The sequence below is a fragment of the Phyllobates terribilis genome, unplaced genomic scaffold, assembly GCF_046119375.1.
Source record: "Phyllobates terribilis strain yellow unplaced genomic scaffold, ASM4611937v1 Scaffold_2__4_contigs__length_985480577, whole genome shotgun sequence".
In the NCBI taxonomy this organism is placed as follows: domain Eukaryota; kingdom Metazoa; phylum Chordata; class Amphibia; order Anura; family Dendrobatidae; genus Phyllobates; species Phyllobates terribilis.
This window is the reverse complement of record NW_027362762.1, coordinates 283,800,853-283,825,384: the sequence shown is the minus strand read 5'-3', so window position 1 is coordinate 283,825,384 and position 24,532 is coordinate 283,800,853. Positions and strand designations below refer to the sequence as shown.

General features: G+C 42.1%; 1 long non-coding RNA gene across 2 annotated transcripts in view; it reads right to left on the bottom strand.

Annotated features, from left to right (window-relative positions):
* Positions 1-4,303: 4,303 nt before the first annotated feature.
* LOC141251649 (uncharacterized) overlaps positions 4,304-24,532 on the bottom strand; it is a 44,740-nt gene continuing 24,511 nt past the window's right edge. The window contains exons 3-4 of one of the 2 annotated variants that reach the window (XR_012313314.1): positions 5,477-5,715; positions 4,304-4,452 (exon numbers count right to left, since the gene is read on the bottom strand). This is a non-coding gene — a long non-coding RNA (uncharacterized lncRNA). Of the gene's footprint in view, positions 4,453-5,476; positions 5,716-9,314; positions 9,420-24,532 lie in introns of those variants that run through there. The other variant, XR_012313313.1, reaches the window with a different exon arrangement.

The window sequence follows — 24,532 nt, the reverse complement described above, 5'->3', positions numbered from 1 at the left end:
CGCTGTGATTCATCACCAGAGGATCTGGGTCTCAAACGGAAATACAATAAACAAGCATTTTTAAAGGAAAAAATTTCCAGTTGGTCACCAAAGAATAAATCAGGCAAACGTACCTTTGGCTCCACAAAATGTGCTCCAGAACAGCTACTCACGTGTTGTTGGAGCTCGGCCACCTCCAGAGAGAGTCCCTGCAGGCGTTGAGCCAAATCCAGAACTGACACCATGATGGAAACTGGAAGTCTTTCCTTAGAGATATTTTTGGGCTGGACTTACTGTTATGATCTGCTACAAGCACTAAGGAAAGAAAGGAGATCTGTCCCTACAATAGAACTAAGCTAGATCCCTACGATGTAACGGTGAACCTGATCCTGCGATCAGACCCGCTAAAGTCCTCGGCTAGTCTGTACGAAGACCTATAGATGCAAGGGAGGGATCCCTACAAGAAATAGGGACTGGGAAAAAGTTGGGCACCTCCTAGCAGAAATTGTAGCAGTAAAAGACAAACACACAACATAGAACATAAAGGCCCGAAGACCAAGCTAAACAGACTGCGAAAGGTAACTAAGCACCAGGTTAACTTAAGAGTAGAAATTACAATGAAGTCCAGCAAGGCCAGGAGGGCGGAGCAGGATTAAATAGGCAAACAAGGTCATGTGACCAGCAAGATAGAAGAAACCTAACAGGAGAGTTCTAACAATAGGCATGTCATGCCTTCTAAAACCAAAAAAGTGCGAAGCCGACACGGCCAGTCCGTTCCTGCCCGTGCGACCTCCGTGTCGCCGGGTTTGTGCCAGAGCTGCGGTGGACCCTGACGGCCAGCCCCCCTCTCCCAATACTGGTGCCAGTCCGCTGGTGGGTCGAGCGAGCCCCCCTGTGGTGGAGGCATGTCTAAGCTTTTTAATTTAAATTGTCTCTCTAATTTGAATGAATACACTTTAAATCCTTTTACAAGGATCTATTGGAAGGCAAGTCTCATGCCAGCAGCTGCGTAATTCCAGCTCCAGTAGCGTCCACTAAAGCTGCTGCAGTTAAAAAGCTTTTATAAGGATCGAGCTTGGCGATCCACCGCAAGGCGTCCTACCGCCAGTCCTAGCCTCTATGCCTTGGGGTGTCTCCCCGATGCTCTTCACTGAGTGTCCCAGGGGCCCAAACCATTTCCTTTGAAAAAATTAAGTGTCCAAACTACAGGTGGTGTAGCTTGCTTAACAGCTGGGATAATCCGCTGACTAGCAGACACTGCTACTAGGCCCAAACTATTTCCTGGGCTAGATGCAGTTAAAAATTTGTAATTAGATACTCTCGTTGGATGCTGAGAAAGCACTCCATGGAGTCTCCTGGCACGCCATATATGATTCCCTTAAAAAGCTTGGGGTAGGGGTCTAGGGGACCCTTTTATAGGCAAAATCACGGCCCTGTATCGCAATACGTCACCTAGGCTGAAGATAAATGGAACATTTTCATCACCTTTCATAATCACCAATGGGACAAGGCAGGGATGTCCTCTGTCCCCTCTCTTATACATCCTAGTGACGGAGCACCTGCTCTCATCAATTCGCCATAACCCCAATATTAGGTGGATTGAGGTGGGAGGCACCGAGTACAAGTTCTTTGCATTTGCTGATGATGTCCTAGTATATATCACTCAATCACATATATCCATCCCTGCTGTTATGGCTGAAATAGATCACTTTGTTACATGGTCAAATTTTAAAATCAATGCAGCGAAGTCTGAGGCCCTTGATGTCTCCCTCCCCAAATCCATACAGGATTCCATCCAGTCCAACTTTCCCTTTGCCTGGCCCTCACAGGGTATCAAATACTTAGGAATTCCTATTCATAGAGACCTTTCCCGTCTATGTTATCTTAATTTTGGGCCCTGCACATAGAACTGGGTGTCAGCTGGGACAATCAGCTGACACCCGGCGGCGATCGCGCCCGCACAGCCTGTGTGCGCGCGCGATCACGATGACATACTAATACGGGTCAGGCTTTTAAAGCCCAGGGCACTGACGCGTATTAGTACATCATGGGCTTTAAAGGGGTTAACCAGCAGAAACGAGCCCCGGGGTTGGGATGTGTTTATGCAGGCAATGACCGACCACTGTTGTAGGTAACCCCGCTACAAGAGGGGTTTTAGACGGCTTGAAAATATCCATCAATGCTCCTGCAGAATCATCTACATCAGGAGACCTTTCACCGTCACTCCGCAAAAGCCACTCTTTACAGGCCGCGGGGGACACTGCGGCTTAAAAAAAGGCTTTTACCATTTTTAGAATCCATGTGGCTGATGATGTAACTGCTGTGTGACCTTAATGCCTTCATATTATTGTATAATAATTGTGAATGAATTGTTTGTGCTGTAATTCTTTATATTATGCCGTAATAATTGTAAAATAAATGCCACTATAAATATTATGAAATGTTTTTAGATATATATTATGTTACTCTTAGCATTTAGCTGACAATGCGATGTATAATTGCTTGTAGCTGACCACACTGCCACATCACTCTATCAGCTGCTAACACTAGAGACTATCTGGTTGGGATGAGGCGGTGCTGGGTAAGTGGCCACTTTTTCTGGTAGCCAGTGCATGTAGCCAGTAATCACTCTAAAACAGTTTCTGGTCGTGCTGAAAATTATGCTTACCCTGCTTTATCCTAAATGTGTAGAGGTCAGCGGTCTGAGACACACTTGTAAAATGCCAATACTACTATATATTATGAAATGCTTTTACATATATATTATGAACACTTGCTACCTTATGTTATTGTAATGCCTTATATCCCTCTGTAATTTGGCTGAAATGTGATGTGTTTGATACACTCTATTTTTTTAATAAAATCATTAAAACTTATAAAGTGTCTTTCATTTTTTCACAAACTGTATAAAGAGCATACTTTTAATACTTAGGGGTAGTTATAAGTCGGCCATATATATAATATGCCCGACCAATTTCATTTGAATGTAAAATTGGAGAATCACACTGCTTATAATATCGCGAATCACACAGCCGTATAATATGGATCAATTAATCGTGATAGTAACACATCAAATTTGATAGTGTCATACATAATATGCCACTATCAAATCATATTTATTATGCAGTACAACAACATATTAATAATAAACGGGCAATTAATTGATAGTAACATTGTCAAGACAATTAATGAAAATTAAATGACTTGATAATGCACCCTATCAATTTTAATTGATACACTAATATAACACTATCAATTTCATTGGGGCATAGGGTCGGGTCACGCTCTGCAAAAAGGAGAGGGGTTAGACAGTAACATAGATTTCAGGGACTCATCACCCTGTGTAATTTAGGAGTGGTGGCAGCGTAAGAAATCGGGGTGTGCTTAATGTGTCAGAGTGTGATTTATTCTCACTAAAACAGAGGTTGAGAGCTGGATTGAGAGAGATGAGATAAATTAACCCCTGCAGGCACACTTCATGTCACATGCTGAGAATTGTGTACGTGACAGTTGCTCTTAAGGTATTTGCACAAAAATGCTAAGGCAAACAAAAATAAAATTGCTTAGGCATCTTTAATTCAAAAAATGAAATAATTAGGAGCCAAATACATTTGTAGTAACTTAATTTATATACTTGCATAATTAATAATATTATAATAAAAAGTGCAACTGTGTACAGTGTTGTCTAAGTAAATGTCAGTCCCCGAGTAGTCAATGTACTTTAAAGAACATCTTTCAAGTAATATTTCTTGCAAAAAAAGTTTTCCTTAAATATAACCATTCTGAAACATCCTTTTTGAGAACTGTTTTCTACCATTCCTTTAATTTCTATTGTGAAATAATGAATACATTAATAATGTTATACAACGTTCTAAGTCTATCACACAAAGCAAATGAAACCCCTTATTATGTAGAAATATATTTTGAAATTACATGGCCCTCATTACTAATTACTGCTTGCTAGTCATGTGATCGCTCATTCAATACAACTTGTGGTTAATAGCTTTTCTTCCTGCATCTGTCAATATAATATTGGAACATTAGGAGAAGCAAGAAGAGAAGCTAGTTGGCACTTAATCGCAAATATGTAAATCATATATGAGTTGTCACATGATGACTGATCGAACCAGCAAGCATAGTGGAATCATAACAATGTGTATATTATTATTATTGTTATTTATTCTTAGAGCACCATTGAGTCCACTGTGCTGTACATGAGAAGGGTGTTACATACAAAATGAAAATATAAATTACAGTGAACAAACTAACAATGACAGGCTGGTACAGAGGGGAGTGGCCCCTACCCTTTCTAGCTTACCTTCTACCTGATAATGGGGAAGCAGGCAGTAGGTTGGGGCGGTTGAGGCTACTGCAGTTGTGGTGAGAAAGCAGCTCTGATGGTGGTGGTGAGGAAACAGCTCCGGTGGTGGTGGTGAAGAGGCAGCTCCGATGTTGGTGGTGAGGAGGCTGTTTCTGTGGTGATGAGGAGGCAGGAGGTTAATGCAGGCTGTAAGCTTGCTTGAAGAGATTTATTATCAAGTTACATCTGAAAGCTCCAAAACTGGTGGATAATAGGACATGTTGGAGCACAGAATTTCAATGTATGGGGGATGCTCAGGAGAAGTCTTGGAGGTGATTGCGTGAGGATCATATAGGTGTGGAGGAGGTAAGTTTGGAGATATATGGAGGAGATAGATTATGAACTTGTTTGGATTGTAGTATCGGCGTCTCTGCCCCCTGACAGGCAGAGATGCCGTCCCTCTTACCGCCGCGCTTCCGACCTGGAATCTTCCGGCTCTCCTGCTGCTGCCGGCGTGCAGCTTCCCGGGCACTGTGCTTAGGCCGCGCGCGCTCCCTCCCTCTTAAAGGGGCTGAGCGTGCCGTCCTAGGGTGTCCCCGGCCAATGGCCGGAGGACCTCTCATATAAAAGGCACCTCCTCCAAAATGGAGGTGCCCGTGCAAGGTTGTAGCTTTGTGTCCTAAACTCTGTTTCAGCCCTCAGGTCCTGCTGCTAGTCTGACTACCAGTCCAGTCCACCAGCCTGACTACCAGTCCTGTCCGCCAGCCTGACTACCAGTCCAGTCCGCCAGCCTGACTACCAGTCCAGTCCACCAGCCTGACTACCAGTCCAGTCCACCATCCTGACTACCAGTCCAGTCCACCAGCCTGACTACCAGTCCTGTCCGCCCGCCTGACTACCAATCCAGTCCACCAGCCTGACTACCTGCCTCCGCCAGCCAAGTGTACTCTCCAGCCCGACGGTCTGCCTACGATCCAAACCTGCCAGTCTGTCTATGGGTCTGGCTTGCCTGCCTACCCGGAGAATGTACCAGTTACTTGCCATGCCTATCTGTCAGCCTTCCTGGAGGCTCCTACCAGTTACCTGCAGTGCCTTTCAGTCTGCCTACCTGGAGGCTCCTGTCTGTTACCTGCCGTGCCTACCCGGAGGCTCCTACAAGTCACCTGCTCTCATACAAGGACAGGCCCAGAGTAGCACCTTTTTGCTTCTGCTCGGTCCTTCCCTGGTTCACGGAGTCGATTGAGCCGCCGTGCAACCTTGGTCAGTCCGAGTTGATACCTAGTTACGCCCCTCTGGTCCCTAATGTACCGCAGCACAGAGGTTCCATCACCCGGATCCGTAACATGGATATATTTCACATTGTTAGAATTTGCCATGATGTTATTGCCAATAGAATTTGGCATTATGTTCTTGTCTTGCCAATGTGGCTGCTTGACCTGGAAAAACAGTTACAGATACACAAATCAGCCATTGAAACCAACTGCTGAAACACGTTAAAATAGCAAGGCAGGGACTCCACAAGGCATGCAAAAGTGTCCTTTGGTATATGGCACCAAGATGTTAGCAGCAGATTCCTTAAGTCACATAAATTGTGATGTGGAGTCTCTTTTAATCAGAATTATTTTTGTCATCATGTGCCTCAGATGCTGAATGAAAGTATTTATTTTCTGACAAATTAAATGCTTAGCAATACTGGTGATTAGGTGCAAATTGAATTTTATTAAAAAAAAATCATCAAACTTAGCAAATTCAAATTTTTAAAGACTTGATCATCTCTACAAATCAGTAACTGTAAATGTGATTTAACAGACTAGACCAAATTCTTCCAAAGTTACATGATGAAGTTAATTGATTACAGGCCCATTACAGGTGCTTTGTATGGTAATGAGCATAAGCACTCTGACGAGGTTAGTCCCATAAAAAGTAATCTGCACTGCACTGTGCATTCTGATACCATTGTAGAATAATCAGAATGATTTTTTTCAGAAAATTGTGCAGCAATAACTCTTGTGTGCAATTGGACAGAATAAGCAAAGTATCTCTATCCCACACAAATCAATGAACCTTAGCCACACATGATGCTGTTGTGGGTTCATCTTTTGAGTTCTCTAGGCCACTTTTAGTAGATAATAACCATTGCATGCGTGAACACATCAAAAGACCTCTCTTATTCAAGATGGAGTCATCTAACCCTAAAAGTTTATGCTGTTGAAGTTGCTCACATCAATTTTTCTTGCCTACTATTTGTAAACTTTGAGTATTGACTATTTACTTGCTGCCTAAAATATTCCACCAATTTACATGTGTCATCCTCATGAGATAATCTGTATGTTGATTTAACATTATGTCTGATTAATATATAGTAATAGCTATTAATTGGAAATTATAACCTTCCAACTGACTCTTACACTGTAAAGTTATAACAAATCTTTTCCCACAAAGTCCATATCAATCTTAACAGCTCCACGTACTCTATAACAAACTGCTGTCAGATCAGACTGCATGGTCCAAGCAACAGCTTCAATTTAACCACATTAATGCATTAAATTGAGCAAAAATTATCAAACACACTGAGTTACTGTGACCTGAAAACAATACAACATACAAGGAACACAAGAACGTTATCTAATAAACTGGCAGTATAGCAAAAGGTTTTGTTCTAAGATCTGCATTATAGATTACAACAATCAGAAGTTACAATCACAACACATGAACATACTGTATAATAAGCCATATGGTTCAGGGTAACCATGAAAAATGATTGTGCTTTAATGTACTTAATAACCCATTTAAGCAGCATTTAGCATATAATAGAGCAATTAATGCACAGTCTTCAATGCTACTTTATTATCTTGCAAATGAGTTCTATGACAATATTCAAGCCAGGGGGTCTATGCTGATATAAAATTATTTAATGCATTATTAACAGAACCTAATTTGTAGATCTTAAAAGGAAGTCATATGGCGAATACAATTAATTTCGACAGAAATAATAAGAAACAGGAGACAAGGACTTTATGCTTGGTTGACTAATATAAAGTAAAAATCGGCTGACTAGATAGGTAGATAGATAGACAGACAGATAGACAGATAGATAGAGTTTGTGTATGCATATTTAATTTAAATTTTTAACTTTTACTGATTGAGTCATATTTGATTGTGTTAAGGTGAAGCACAGATTTTGTATCACAGAAACTTAGTTGCAGTGCATATGATATACTGTAATGTGTCTAAAAGAAACTTAAAATTGGATTAATATTGCTTGTTCATGCTTGAAGCATAAAAAGTGCTTAAAGGCAAAAGGAGACAGAGAGCTACATCTAAAAATAAAATGCCCAATGGAAGTACAGATTTTCACAATTCAGATTTGTTTTGTCAGGAATACAGGTCTCTGGAGTATGAAGTAAATACAGTATATGATTCATTTCTATTTTATAGCATATTATTATTTTTAAAGAATTACAACTTAGTGAAGACATATTTGTGCAATATTTGTCTACTGGCAGTTAATAAAATTTTCCGTTTTAGAAACATTTTATGGGAATACTAAAATATTGGAACATTCAGCAGGTTTACAGTCTGCAAAAACAATGCCGCCACCTCATCACCACCGGAACTGCCACAATTGGGGCAACCTACTGTCTCCTTCCCCATTTTTAATAAATTTGAAAAAAATTCTACATTTCTGTTTTTTTTTCAGTCAAGCTGGGGTGCGGAGTGTACTTTAAAGAGAAAAAAAAAATGAGCTTTTTAGAATTTACCAAATGGCTGCAATGAAACAAAGTGAAAAATTTAAAGGGGTCTGAATATTTGCTGTACCTACTGGAAAACATAGTCACACATAAATGGCACTGTTAAAAAGAGGTCCCTCTCTAGGTGCCGTACAATGCAATGCATTAGAAAACTATTGGCTGAACAGATGTACTATTGGCTTTATTGCTCTACCTCTGAATTTCCCAAGATAAAGGAGGGAGAACAAAATAAGTTGTTGAAATTTATTTTTTTGGGGAAACATAAGGATTGTGTGTCACCCCAGGCCTGGATGCCACAAATATTAAAGGCTGTGTCTGAGAGCAGAAGGGAGGTTCCCTGCTCAGGGACCATTAGCATGCAGCACCTCCTATCCCAGGCCAGTAGGGGGAGCAGGCTGCCCCTATAAAAGCTGGAACTGAGGTGTCCGGGAGGCAGAGGAGCAGCAGTGAGCCAGGGACAGAGGCGACGAGAGCCGGTCCTGGCTGAGAGAGAACTACTCAACAGGACACTGGGGTCCGAGGCTGTCAGGGTTGCAAGCCCGGCAGCAGATAACCAACCCGCGAGGGACTTCAGGTCCCTTGGCCTAAGAAGCCTGGAGGCTCCGCCGCACAGAGGGACCGGTACAGCACGGTGAAGCAACAGGTACCTAAGGCCCGAGTCGCAAGCCATACAGGCGTAGTACACGGCCATCTCAGGGATGTGGGCTATCACACCACGAAAAGGGGGATAGTCAGCAAGGGCAGAGAGAGAACGGTAGGCCTACCCACTCACCTTGACCAGTGGGGCTCGCCCGAATGCTCTCAGACCCCCAGGCCCATTCCTACCCTGTACTCCTGTTGGGTCATTAGTACTAAATACAATAAAGACCCTCGACTGTTTGAAGCAGACTCTTAACCCTTATTACTGCGGCCTGCACCATCACCCCCAGCATCCTATTACACTGCCCTGAGGCTACACTCCTCCCGTGGGGAGTTATCCTATCCCTGTGCTGCATACCAACATCAGCTTCAGCTGTCTGCCTTGCAGCGGCGGTCATCCCTGACCGCAATCCACGGGTGGCATAGTTGGACATCCAAAACCCTACAAATAGACTGTCATAGCATTTGGTCTGACCACCCTGAGCCACGGGATTGGATTGCCACTACTACCCCCAACATTGCACTGAAGCCCGGTTCCGAGTGCCCCATGGCCCAGGGGGCGAGTCAGATTTGCCGTAGTCGGCAGGATAGTGACCAACCTGCCACAAACGGGTATTGTGTGCCTGAAAAAGACTGTACACATACCTTAAAAAGAGCTTTCCCGCCATCTTCAGTCGTTTCCCGCCATCTTCTGTCGTTTCCCGCCTTCTTCAGCCGTTTTCCCGCCGTCGGGCGCCATCTTTGGGACGCTGCGGGGGAAGAAGAGGGGCGTGGATGTCGAAACCGTGCGAGACCTGAAACCCCACCCTACGCACCGACGCTGCGCCAGGTCCTGGAAGGAGAGAGAGCGACGCTGACGTCACCAGGACGCGACGCAAGGTCCTCGCCCGGAGCAGCACCAGCGGAGCCGCAGCCTACGGAAGAGGATTAACGGAAGGTAGGCCACGCTTAACTAGGGAGGAGGAAGATGACATGCGCGGAGGGACCTTCTACCACCAGCGTGGCCGCAGCAGCGGTGGTGCCGTTCTCCATGCCCTACATCTCCGGAGCAGCCTGGCTGCCCCAATACTCAGGGGAATCCCATACATTAACTGACTTTAAGGAAAGACTGCACAGTTTATTTAAAGTTTATCCCCTGACAGAAGCACAGAAAGTTAGCATTCTGATGGGGCAGCTAACCGGTAGTGTTGAGCCACCCCCGTAGTGTTCGAGTACGGTTCGGTTCGTCGAACACCCGTATGTTCGCCGAACTGTTCGTCAAACTGTTCGTCGAACACCTTCGAACACCGTTAAAACCAATGGCAGGCAAACAATAACAAATAGAAATACATAGAAAACAACTTCAAAGGTGTCCAAAAGCTGACAAACTCCTCAGAAGACACAACTAACACATGGAAAAGTGACAAATACATATAGTCATGCGAAAAGAAAAGAGGTGGAGGAGTAAAAGAAGGGGGAGACACAGATATAGGCATGTCATGCCCTTCTAAGACCAAAAAAGTGCGAAGCCGACACGGCCAGTCCGTTCCTGCCCGTGCGACCTCCGTGCCGCCGGGTTTGTGCCAGAGCTGCGGTGGACCCTGATGGCCAGTCCCCCTCTCCCAATACTGGTGCCTGTCCGCTGGTGGGTCGAGCGAGCCTCCCTGTGGTGGAGGCAGGTCGAAGCTTTTTAATTTAAATTGTCTCTCTAATTTGAATGAATACACTTTAAATCCTTTTACAAGGATCTATTGGAGGGCAAGTCTCATGCCAGCAGCCGCGTAAATCCGGCTCCAGTAGCGTCCACTAAAGCTGCTGCAGTTAAAAAGCTTTTATAAGGATCGAGCTCGGCGGTCCACCGCAAGGCGTCCTACCGCCAGTCCCAGCCCCTATGCCTTGGGGTGTCTCCCCGATGCTCTTCACTGAGTGTCCCGGGGACCCGAACCATTTCCTTTGAAAAAATTAAGTGTCCAAACTACAGGTGGTGTAGCTTGCTTAACAGCTGGGATAATCCACTGACTAGCAGACACTGCTACTAGGCACAAAGTATTTCCTGGGCTAGATGCAGTTAAAAATTTGTAATTAAATACTCTCGTTCGATGCTGAGAAAGCACTCCATGGAGTCTCCTGGCACGCCATATATTATTCCCTTAAAAAGCTTGGGGTAGGGGTCTAGGGGACCCTTTTATAGGCAAAATCACGGCCCTGTATCGCAATACGTCACCTAGGCTGAAGATAAATGGAACATTTTCATCACCTTTCATAATCACCAATGGGACAAGGCAGGGTTGTCCTCTGTCCCCTCTCTTTAACATCCTAGTGATGGAGTACCTGCTCTCATCAATTCGCCATAACCCCAATATTAGGTGGATTGAGGTGGGAGGCACCGAGTACAAGTGCTCTGCATTTGCTGATGATGTCCTAGTATATATCACTCAATCACATATATCCATCCCTGCTGTTATGGCTGAAATAGATCACTTTGTTACATGGTCAAATTTTAAAATCAATACAGCGAAGTCTGAGGCCCTCGATGTCTCCCTCCCCAAATCCATACAGGATTCCATCCAGTCCAGGAATTCCTATTCATAGAGACCTCTCTCGTCTATGTTATCTTAATTTTGGGCCCTTTATTGAACAACTCCATACAGACCACGGTTGGCAAGTTAGAACTGTAAGATTCACTACGTGAACCACTGGTGTTTTGTGGAAAAGCACATGTACACTGTGTTCCAAATTATTATGCAAAAAGTGTTTAGGAGTGATAAGGGAAGAATTTGTTTGTTTGTCAGTTAAACTTATTGATGGTGATGTGTGTCAGGGCTCTTTATATCACTGTAAGCAATTGCAGACAGCTGTGCTAATTAGTTTGGCAGATGTGTCGAATGAAAGGCAAGACTACTTAAGAAGGCTGTCCCACATTATTAAGCAGCCTACATTTTCTGCCAAAATGGGAAAGAAAAAGGAAGTGACGGCTGCTGAGAAGCAACAAATTGTGGAGTGTTTAGGTCAAGGCATGACTATAATCAACATTGCCAAGACACTTCATCCTGATCATCGCACAATCAAAAAGTATGTAGCTGATTCACAGAACACACGTGTGCGTGCTGATAAGGTAAAATTGAGGACTTTTTCCTACAGGCAATTACGTCAGGTTAAAAGAGCAGCGGCAAAAAAGCCTTGTCATAGCAGCAGACAAGTTTTTGAAGCTGCTGGTGCCTCCAACGTCCCCCGAACAACAAGATGCAGAGTCCTTCAGAGGTTTGCAGCGGTGCGTAAGCCATCCTGTTGACCTCCTCTATCCACTGCACACAAGCAGAAACGACTCCAGTGGGCCAAACAATACATGAAGACTGACTTCAAAACTGTTTTGTTCACCGATGAGTGCCGTGCAACGCTCGATGGTCCAGATGATTGGAGTGGAGAATGGCTGGTTGATGGACACCCCACGCAAACACGGCTACAGCGCCAACAAGGAGGAGGTGGAGTAATGTTTTGGGCTGGAATCATGGGGAGAGAGATTGTCGACCCCTTTAGGATCCCTGAAAGTGTAAAGATGAACTCCATAATGTATGTCGAGTTTCTCAAACAGCACTTCCTGCCACGGTTCAAGAAGAAGAACCGTGTATTCCCATCATTTTCATGCATGATAATGCACCGTCTCATGCTGCAAATAACACATCTGCATCTCTGGCTGATATGGGCATAAAAGGGGACAAACTTATGGTGTGACCCCGATGCTCCCCTGACCTCAACCCCATTCAGAACCTCTGGAGCATCATCAAAAGGAGTATCTATGATGGCGGGAAGCAGTTCACATCTAAGCAACAGCTCTGGGAGGGTATTCTGTCCTCATGCAAAACAATTGAAGCAGAAACCATCCAAAACCTGACAAATTCAATGGACGAGAGAGTTCAGAAGCTCCTTTCGAACAAGGGGTCCTATGTACAAATGTAACATCATCTAGAATAAAGTTTTGAGTTGAAAACTGTTTGATTTCAGTTTCTAATAACCTGCTAATGCTTATAATTTAAAAAATTGCCATTTTTTTGTTCTTTATTAAAATAAAAAGTTTGATCGAAGAGTGTGGGGGATCTAAGAGTGTGGCAACCCATTAATCAGGATTACTTCGAATTCTGACAATCTGAGGGTCATGTTGCAGGTAGTGCAGCAAGAAGGCACTCATGTGTCTTGCGCATCTAGGAGACCCAAAATTATTTTACGGGCTAGATGCAGCTAAAAATTATTATTAATTTGAAAGCTGGTGGAGCTTAGTATAGATGGCCTAATAGAATCAGTACTGCAAACTGCTACAAAGCCCAAATTATTTTCCAGTCAAGATACAGATAAACATGATTAGTAATTTTAAATCTGGTGGAGCTTAGTAATAGATGGCCTAATAGAATCAGTACTGCACACTGCTACAAAGCCCAAATTATTTTCCAGCCAAGATACAGATAAACATGATTAGTAATTTTAAAGTTTAAAATGGTTGGTGAGGTGATTTTAACAAATCATCAAGCTTTTACTCTCCCCAGGATGACAGAGGGGTAGAAAAGTCATTTCGGATCCACGATTTGTTCATCTTTATGAATGTGAGTCTGTCTACATTATCAGTGGAGAGCAGCGTGCGCTTATCTGTCAGTACACCACCAGCAGTGCTGAACACACGTTCAGACAGAACGCTGGCTGCAGGGCATGACAAGATCTCCAAGGCGTAAGTGTCGAGCTCCGGCCATTTATCCAGATTGGAAGCCCAAAAAGAGCAAGAGTCCAGTGACACAGTCATGGCTTCAATGTTTACTTGGAGATACTCCTGTACCATCGTCTCTAGGCGTTGACTATGTGTCAGACTTCCTGTCAGAACATGCGCCCGGGTAAAACATAGTAACATAGTAACAGTTTGTAAAGCGGAATAAAGACTTGCGTCCATCAAGTTCGACCTGTTAGTACTGTAATTGCTAAAGTTGATCCAGAGGAGGGCAAAAACCCCAAATGATTTAGCCAATCTTCAACTGAGGAAAAATTCACTCCCGACTCTGAAACCAGTAGTCAGAATAAATCCCTGTATCAACCTACTATTTTATTTTATTTTTAAGTATATGCTGAAATCTGCCTGGTATCTAGAAATGCATCCAGTCCCCGCTTGAACTGGTGTAGTGAATCTGACATTACCGTCTCCTCACTCAGTGAATTCCATATTCTCACTGCTCTTACCGTAAAGAACCCCTTCCTATGCTGGTGCTGAAACCTTTTCTCTTCCAGTCTTAGTGAATGCCCTCTTGTTACCGTAATATCCCTCCTTTTGAACAAATCCCAGGCAAGATCTCTATACTGTCCCCTAACATATTTGTACACATTTATTATGTCCCCCCTCAACCTTCTCTTTTCCAGGCTGAATAGTCCTAGTTTTGCCAACCTCTCTGGGTATTGCAGTCCCTCCATTCCCTTTATTAATTTTGTTGCCCTCCTTTGTACCTTTTCAAGCTCATTTATATCCTTTCTATATATTGGGGCCCATAACTGAGCACAGTATTCCAAGTGTGGTCTGACCAGTGCTTTGTACAGTGGAAGAACAATGTTCTCATCCTTTGCAGCTATACCTCTTCTGATACATCCCATTACCCTGTTTGCCCTTACAGCAGCGGCCTGACTTTGGGCACTCCAATTTAGTTTGCTATCAATCAAGATGCCCAAGTCCTTCTCCATCTCTGAATTCCCCAATGATTTCCCATTCAGTGAGTACTGGTGACTTCCATTTTTCCTTCCCATATGTAGGACCTTACATTCCTCCTCGTTAAACCGCATTTGCCATTTAATGCTCCACCTACCCAGCTTATACAAATCCCTCTGTAGGTCTGCACTGTCCTCTTTTGTACTAATTGTTTTACATCACTTTGTGTCTTCTGCAAATATTGATATTTTACTATTTATCCCATTGACTATGTCGTTAATAAAGATATTAATTAACATTGGGCCTAGTACAGACCCCTGTGGTACCCCACTAGTGACGCTTAACCAATCTGAGAATATTCTATTTATAACCACCCTCTGCCTTCTATCCTTTAGCCAGTTAGCTACCCACTTGCAGACATTTTCCCCCAACCCCATCATTCTCATTTTGTATACCAACCTATTATGTGGCACGCTATCGAACGCTTTTGAGAAGTCGAGATACACGACATCCACTGGTTCCCTCTGATCTAATCGAGAGCTAACCTCCTCATAGAAGTCAATCAGGTTTGTTTGGCAGGAGCGATTCCTCATGAATCCATGTTGGTTCGGGATTAAAAGATTATTAGCATCAAGATGCTCCGTAATTGCCTCTTTAATGAAGCTTTCAAAAATTTTGCCCACAACGGACGTCAGACTCACCGGCCAGTAGTTTCCGGCGTCACTTTTCCCTCCCTTTTTGAATATTGGCACTACATTCGCCTGTCGCCAATCAAGTGGTACAGACCCAGTCTCAACAGAGTCCTTAAAAATAAGATATAACGGTCTATCACATTACTTAGTTCACTTAGTACCCGTGGGTGTATGCCATCAGGTCCTGGTGATTTGTTTATTTTAATGTTACTGAGGCGTTTCTGTACCCCAGCTTGGGTTAGATTTGTCATACTTAGTGGAGGATTAAGCTTGTCACTTCTCATTTCTCCTGTTAGTTCTATTTCCTTTGTGAAAGTTGTCGAAAAAAAATTATTTAATAGATTAGCTTTATCCTCATCTTTCTCTATGATTTTGCCTTCCTCACTTTTTATCGGTCCAATATTATCCGATTTAATCCTTTTACTATTTATATACGTAAAGAACAGTTTGGAATTTGATCTACTTTCCCTAGCAATACGTTTCTCTGCTTCCTCCTTCGCTATTTTATTTGTTTTTTACAGGTTCTCGTTTTTTCCTTGTAACACATTAGTGCCTCCTTACTGTTTTCCTGTTTTAATCTCTTGAATGCCTCTTTTTTGCTATTTAACGCCCCTTTTACGTTCTTGTTCAACCATATTGGTTTCCTCTTATTTCTGGCCCTTTTATTCCCATACGGTATATACCTCTCGCACTGAGTATTCAGAATTCTTTTGAAGGTTTCCCATTTACTATTCGTATTCCATTCATTAAGTACTTTGTCCCAGTCAATAAGTTGAAGGTTTTCTATCAGCTGATCAAACTTCGCCCTCCTAAAGTTTAATGTTTTTGTTGTTCCCTTATTGATAACCCTACTGAAGGGCATTTTGAAGTCGATAATATTATGATCGCTATTACCTAGGTGCCCCCCTATCTGTACCTCAGTTATTCTATCAGGCCTATTAGTCAATATTAAGTCCAACACGGCCATCCCTCTCGTTGGTTCCTGCACTAGTTGGGAGAGATAATTATCCTTAATATTTGTCAAGAACCTTTTTCCTTTCTGAGATCTACAGGTTTCTGTTTCCCAGTCAATATCCGGGTAGTTGAAATCCCCCATTACAATCACTTCATTATGTTTTGCTACTTTGTCTATTTGTCCTAATAGCAGATTCTCATTCTCCTCTGTTATATTTGGTGGCTTATAGCAGACCCCCAGTAATATTTTATTATTATTTTTTGCCCCCTCTATCTCTACCCACATGGACATCTCCCCCACACTCACATGCCTGCCGCCTTGGTGCTGCCGACCGTCTGGACATTGCAGATGTTAGCCCTTCCGCATACAACTCCTCCTCCTCTACTTCATCCACCTCCTCTTGTGCCACCACCTGACTCCGAATTCTGTTTAACATGTGCTCCAGCATGTAAATCACTGGAATAGTCATGCTGATAATAGCATCATCAGCACTAAACATCTTCGTCGCCATTTCAAAACTGTTCATAAGGGTGCATAGGTCCCTCATCTGAGACCACTCCCCCAGCGTGATTTGCCCCACCTCTGGATCTCGTTGGCCCAGCTATACGTCAGAACGTATTGCACCAGGGCTTGTTGCTGCTGCCACAGTCGCTGCAACATGTGCAAAGTTGAATTCCACCGGGTAGGCACATCACATTTTAGCCGGTGAAGTGGCAGGCCAAACGACTTCTATAGAGATGTAAGTCGCTGAGCTGCGGGATGCGAACGGCGGAAGTGAGCACACAGCGACTGTGCCCTCTGCAGGAGGCCATCTAGTCCGGGATAGTGGGCTAAAAATTGCTGGACAACCAGGTTCAACACGTGAACCATACAAGGCATGTGTGTGACATTGCCCCAGCGAAGGGCCGCACCCAGATTTGCAGCATTGTCGCACACGGCCTTCACTGATTTCAGGTCCAGTGGAGACAATCATCCATGAAACTGGTTCTCCAGAGCTGACCACAACTCCTCAGCTGTGTGACTCACAATTCCCAGACATTTTAAAGTAAAAACCGCCTGAGGACGTTGAGCCCTGCTGCCAGCATAGTAAGGAGGTGTGCAGGATCCCTTCTGCACAGTTAGAAAGCTTGTGGCATGACCAGACAGGCTTTGGGTGCAGGTGGAGGACCGAGAGGAGGTTGAGGAGGCAGAAGCAGTGGAGGAACTTTGAGAAAAAGAGGATTGACGCACAACTCGTGGGGACAGTAAGACTTGGACAGCAGCCCCTTGTCCTGCTGTCACCATAGTTACCCAGTGCCCAGTCAGCGACATGTAACGCCCCTGTCCATGCCTACTCGTCCAAGTGTCTGTGGTGAAATGCACCCTGTCACACACAGAGTTTCTCAAAGAAGCGGTGATGTTGTGTGTGACATGCAGGTGGAGCGCAGGCACACCTTTCTTTGAGAAGTAGTGCCGACTGGGCATCTGGTACTGGGGCACTGAGACGAACATAAGGTCTCGAAAATACACTGTGTCCACCAGGCGGAAAGGCAGCATTTCCGTAGGCAACAGCTTGCAGATGGTTAAATTCAACCTCTTAGCTTTCTCATGGCTAGGAGGAAATGTTCTTTTACTTGTCCACATCTGAAGGACCGAGGGCTGGCTGTTGTGCTTATATGGGGTTGAGAAGGGTGTGCCCGGCAAACTGCCGGTCTGTGAGGAAGATGCAGGCGGACTTGTTAGGTTGCCTTGATCCAAAGATGGTGCTATCGATGTCGGGCAGCGCTGAACACCAGCTGGTGTTTCCACCTCCAAAGAAAATGATGACCTGCCAATCACGCTGGCTGTTGCGGGTAAAGAGGTGGCAGGTCTGCGTCCCAAAGCAGGTGTGACCGCTGTCCCCCAGTCACAGAGGATGAAGAGGCCGCGGATGCACAAGATGTGGCAGACGGTGGTTGGCCCGGCCGGCTAGTCCGCATTGTAGCACAGTGAGCTTTCCACTGCAATTTATGCTTCATATCCAGGTGCCGGTTCATGCATGAAGTACTCAAACTTTGTACTTTTTGGCATCTACTTAGCTTTTGCTGACAAATGTTACAGATAACACGAGTTGGGTCATCTTTATCGATCTGAAAAAATGCCCAGGCTATGCAAGGCTAAGCACACAGGCGACCTGAAGAGCCACCACGACTTGTGGTCAGAGGCAGAGTTGTGTTTGAGGATGCAGTTGTTGACGTGCTTTCAGTACTACGTCTCTGTCCAGGAAGGCACAACCTGACCTCATCCTCACTAGCATCCTCCTCCACCTCCTCTGCTGCCCTCATCTCTTGGCTGACTGTGGGTTGACAGTAAGAGGGATCTCCAACCTCATCATCATCACCCTGAGTGTTATCACACCCTTCGTCCTCAGAGCCAACCTGTTACTGCCCTGACAAAAAACTAAAGTTGTCGCTCCAATCAGGTATTTGAGTCTCATCATCGTCTTCCTCATTGTCTCCACCAACAGGAGTTACAGTTTGGGAACGAGGGTCTACATTATGGTCAGAACCTTCTGCGTCTGGTCCTGGATCCGACTCATAAAGATTCTGGGCATCAATGCAGATCATTTCCTCGTCTGGATTCACAGAAGCTCTGGAGCCGACCTCTGATTCCCAGGCTATAGTATGAGTAAACAGCTCTGCAGACTCAACCATCTGTTCTACCCCATGCTCAGACGTGCAGCTGGAGACTTAGTAGCTGTGAGGAAGCAAGTGCAATTGGGGTGACACCTCTGAGGACTAGAGTATTTGTGATGTTGAAGTTGAGGTGGAGGAGAGCCCACTTAAAGGAGCACTTGATATCCGTCTAAGCACCTGCTGTTTTTGTGCCTCATCTGGAATTTGTAGCGATTTTCGTCGCCGTAAGAAAGGTATCTTATCACAATGTCCGCTAAAAGAAGTAGACATCTTAGTTCGGCTGGAAAGTGGTCTTTCTTCTGCAGATGTTACTGTTGCTTTAACACCTACCCCACGGACACAACCTTTTTTTCGCTTCCCAACACGCCTATTTCCCTTTCCACCAGCAGCAGGCCTCTTTCCACTCATTTTGGTGGTTAACTAATTCACAACTCTGGAGTTGCACAAAAAACAATGGATGGGAACCGAGCAGAGCTGAGTGGCCAAACTGTGGTATTAGCCCAAAAGTATTGGCTGGGTTAGATGCAGATAAAAATTATATTGAATTTGCAACCTGATGGAGGTCAGTATAGATAGACTAATAGAACAAGTCCCACACAATGCTTGGAGCCAAAATATTTATTCAGAGCTAGATGCAGAAAAAAATTATATTGAATTTGCAACCGGATGGAGGTCATTATAAATAGACTAATAGAGCAAGTCCCACACACTGCTGAAAGCTGAAATATTTTTTCAGAGCTAGATGCAGAAAAAAATTGTATTGAATTTGCAACCTGATGGAGGTCAGTATAGATGGACTAAAAGAACAAGTCCCACACACTGCTGGAAGCCTAAATATTTTTTCATACCTAGATACAGAAAAAAATTATATTGAATTTGCAACCTGATGGAGGTTAGTATAGATGGACTAATAGAACAAGTCCCACACACTGCTGGACGCCTAAATATTTTTTCAGAGCTAGATGCAGAAAAAAATTAAATTGAATTTGCAACCTGATGGAGGTCAGCATAGATGGAATAATAGAACAAGTCCCACACACTGCTAGAAGCCTAAATATATTTTCAGAGCTAGATGCAGAAAAAAATTATATTGAATTTGCAACCTGATGGAGGTTAGTATAGATGGACTAATAGAACAAGTCCCAGACACTGCTAGAAGCCTAAATATTTTTTCACAGCTAGATGCAGAAAAAAATTATATTGAATTTGCAACCTGGTGGAGGTTAGTATAGATGGACTAATAGAACAAGTCCCACACACTGCTAGAAGCCTAAATATATTCTCAGAGCTAGATGCAGAAAAAAATTATATTGAATTTGCAACCTGATGGAGGTTAGTATAGATGGACTAAATGAACAAGTCCCACACACTGCTAGAAGCCTAAACATTTTTTCACAGCTAGATGCTGAAAAAAAATATATTGAATTTGCAACCTGGTGGAGGTTAGTATAGATGGACTAATAGAACAAGTCCCACACACTGCTACAAGCCAAAATATTTTTTCAGAGCTAGATGCAGAAAAAATTATATTGAATTTGCAACCTGATGGAGGTCAGTATACATGGACTAATAGAACAAGTCCCACACACTGCTACAAGCTGAAAAATTTTTCAGAGCTAGATGAAGAAAAAAATTATATTGAATTTGCAACCTGGTGGATGTTAGTATAGATGGACTAATAGAACAAGTCCCACACACTGCTACAAGCCAAAATATTTTTTCAGAGCTAGATGCAGAAAAAAATTATATTGAATTTGAACCTGATGGAGGTCAGTATAGATGGACTAATAGAACAAGTCCCACACACTGCTACAAGCTGAAATATTTTTTCAGAGCTAGATGCAGAAAAAAATTATATTGAACTTGCAACCTGATGGAGGTCAGTATAGATGGACTAATAGAACAAGTCCCACACACTGCTGGAAGCCTAAAAAAAATTTCAGAGCTAGATACAGAAAAAAATTATATTGAATTTGCAACCTGATGGAGGTTAGTATAGATGGACTAATAGAACAAGTCCCACACACTGCTAGAAGCCTAAATATTTTTTCAGAGCTAGATGCAGAAAAAAATTAAATTGAATTTGCAACCTGATGGAGGTCAGTATATATGGAATAATAGAACAAGTCCCACACACTGCTACAAGCTGAAATATTTTTTCAGAGCTAGACGAAGAAAAAAATTACATTGAATGTGCAACCTGGTGGATGTTAGTATAGATGGACTAATAAAACAAGTCCCACACACTGCTACAAGCCGAAATATTTTTTCAGAGCTAGATGCAGTAAAAAATTATATTGAATTTGTAACCTGATGGAGGTCAGTATAGATGGACTAATAGAACAAGTCCCACACACTGCTGGAAGCCTAAAAAAAATTTCAGAGCTAGATACAGAAAAAAATTATATTGAATTTGCAACCTGATGGAGATTAGTATAGATGGACTAATAGAACAAGTCCCAAACACTGCTAGAAGCCTAAATATTTTTTCAGAGCTAGATGCAGAAAAAAATTAAATTGAATTTGCAACCTGATGGAGGTCAGTATTGATGGAATAATACAACAAGTCCCACACACTGCTAGAATCCTAAATATTTTTTCAGAGCTAGATGCAGAAAAAAATTATATTGAATTTGCAACCTGATGGAGGTCAGTATAGATAGACTAATAGAACAAGTCCCACAAACTGCTACAAGCTGAAATATTTTTTCACAGCTAGATGAAGAAAAAAATTATATTGAATTTGCAACCTGATGGAGGTTAGTATAGATGGACTAATAGAGCAAGTCCCACACACTGCTACAAGCGGAAATATTTTTACAGAGCTAGATGCAGAAAAAAATTATATTGAATTTGCAACCTGATGGAGGTCAGTATAGATAGACTAATAGAACAAGTCCCACAAACTGCTACAAGCTGAAATATTTTTTCACAGCTAGATGAAGAAAAAAATTATATTGAATTTGCAACCTGATGGAGGTTAGTATAGATGGAATAATAGAACAAGTCCCACACACTGCTAAAAGCCGAAATAATTTTTCAGAGCTAGATGCAGAAAAAAATTATATTGAACTTGCAACTTAATGGAGGTTAGTGTAGATGGACTAATAGAACAAGTCCCACACACTGCTAGAATTCTAAATATTTTTTCAGAGCTAGATGCAGAAAAAAATTATATTGAATTTGCAAACTAATGGAGGTCAGTATAGATGGACTAATAGAACAATTCCCACACACTGCTAGAAGCCTAAATATTTTACCAGAGCTAGAAGCAGAAAAAAATTATATTAAATTTGCAACCTGATGGAGGTTAGTATAGATGGACTAATAGAACAAGTCCCACACACTGCTAGAAGCCTAAATATTTTTTCAGAGCTAGATGCAGAAAAAAATTATATTGAATTTGCAACCTGGTGGAGGTTAGAATAGATGGACTAATAGAACAAGTCCCACACACTGCTAGAAGCCGAAATATTTTTTCAGAGCTAGATACAGAAAAAAATTATATTGAATTTGCAACCTGATGGAGGTTAGTATAGATGGATTAATAGAACAAGTCCCACACACTGCTAGAAGCCTAAATATTTTTTCAGAGATAGATGCAGAAAAAAATTATAGTGAATTTGAAACCTGGTGGAGGTTAGTATAGATGGACTAATAGAACAAATCCCACACACTGCTACAAGCTGAAATATTTTTTCAGAGCTAGATGCAGAAAAAAATTAAATTGAATTTGCAACCTGATGGAGGTCAGTATAAATGTAATAATAGAACAAGTCCGACACACTGCTAGAAGCTGAAATATTTTTTCAGAGATAGATGCAGAAAAAAATTCTATAGAATTTGCAACCTGATGGAGGTTAGTATAGATGGACTAATAGAACAAGTCCCACACACTGCTAGAAGCCTAAATATTTTTTAAGAGCGTGATGCAGAAAAAAATTATATTGAATTTGCAACCTGATGGAGGTCAGTATAGATGGACTAATAGAACAAGTCCCACACTCTGCTACAAGCTGAAATATTTTTTCAGAGTTAGATGCAGAAAAAAATTATATTGAATTTGCAATCTGATGGAAGTCAGTATAGATGGACTATTAGAACAAGTCCCACACACTGCTAGAAGCCGAAATATTTTTTCAGAGCTAGATGCAGAAAAAAATTATATTGAATTTGCAACCTGATGGAGGTTAGTATAGATGGACTAATAAAACCAGTCCCACACACTGCTAGAAGCTGAAATATATTTTCAGAGATAGATGCAGAAAAAAATTATATTGAATTTCCAACCAGATGGAGGTTAGTATAGATGGACTAATCGAACAAGTCCCACACACTGCTAGAAGCCTAAATATTTTTTCAGAGCCAGATCAAGAAAAAATTTATATTGCATTTGCAACCTGATGGAGGTCAGTATACATGGACTAAAAGAACAAGTCCCACACACTGCTAGAAGCTGAAATATTTTTTCAGAGATAGATGCAGAAAAAAATTATATTGAATTTGCAACCTGATGGAGGTTAGTATAGATGGACTAATAGAACAAGTCCCACACTCTGCTACAAGCTGAAATATTTTTTCAGAGCTGGATGCAGAAAAAAAATTATATTGAATTTGCAATCTGATGGAGGTCAGTATAGATGGACTAATAGAACAAGTCCACACACTGCTAGAAGTCGAAATATTTTTTCAGAGCCAGATACAGAAAAAAATTATATTGAATTTGCGACCTGATGGAGGTTAGTATAGATGGATTAATAGAACAAGTCCCACACACTGCTAGAAGCCTAAATATTTTTTCAGAGCTAGATGCAGAAAAAAATTATAGTGAATTTGCAACCTGGTGGAGGTTAGTATAGATGGACTAATAGAACAAGTCCCACACACTGCTACAAGCTGAAATATTTTTTCAAAGCTAGATGCAGAAAAAAATTAAATTGAATTTGCAACCTGATGGAGGTCAGTATAGATGGACTAATAGAACAAGTCCCACACTCTGCTACAAGCTGAAATATTTTTTCAGAGTTAGATGCAGAAAAAAATTATATTGAATTTGCAATCTGATGGAGGTCAGTATAGATGGACTAACAGAACAAGTCCCACACAGTGCTAGAAGCCAAAATATTTTTTCAGAGCCAAATGCAGAAAAAAATTATATTGAATCTGCAACCTGATATAGGTTAGTATAGATGGACTAATAGAACCAGTCCCACACACTGCTAGAAGCTGAAATATTTTTTCAGAGATAGATGCAGAAAAAAATTATATTGAATTTCCAACCAGATGGAGGTTAGTATAGATGGACTAATAGAACAAGTCCCACACACTGCTAGAAGCCTAAATATTTTTTCAGAGCTGGATGCAAAATAAAATTATATTGAATTTGCAACCTTATGGAGGTCAGTATAGATGGACTAATAGAACAAGTCCCACACTCTGCTACAAGCTGAAATATTTTTTCAGAGCTACATGCAGAAATAAATTTTATTGAATTTGCAACCTGATGGATGTCAGTATAGATGGACTAATAGAACAAGTCCCACACACTGCTACAAGCTGAAATATTTTTTCAGAGCTAGATGCAGAAAAAAATTATATTGAATTTGCAACCGAATGGAGGTTAGTATAGATGGACTAATAGAACAAGTCCCACACACTGCTAGAAGCCTAAATATTTTTTCAGAGCTAGATGCAGAAAAAAATTAAATTGAATTTGCAACCTGGTGGAGGTTAGTATAGATGGAATAATAGAACAAGTCCCACACACTGCTAGAAGCCTAAATATTTTTTAAGAGCTAGATGCAGAAAAAAATTATATTGAATTTGCAACCTGATGGAGGTCAGTATAGATGGACTAATAGAACAAGTCCCACACACTGTTACGAGCTGAAATATTTTTTCAGAGCTA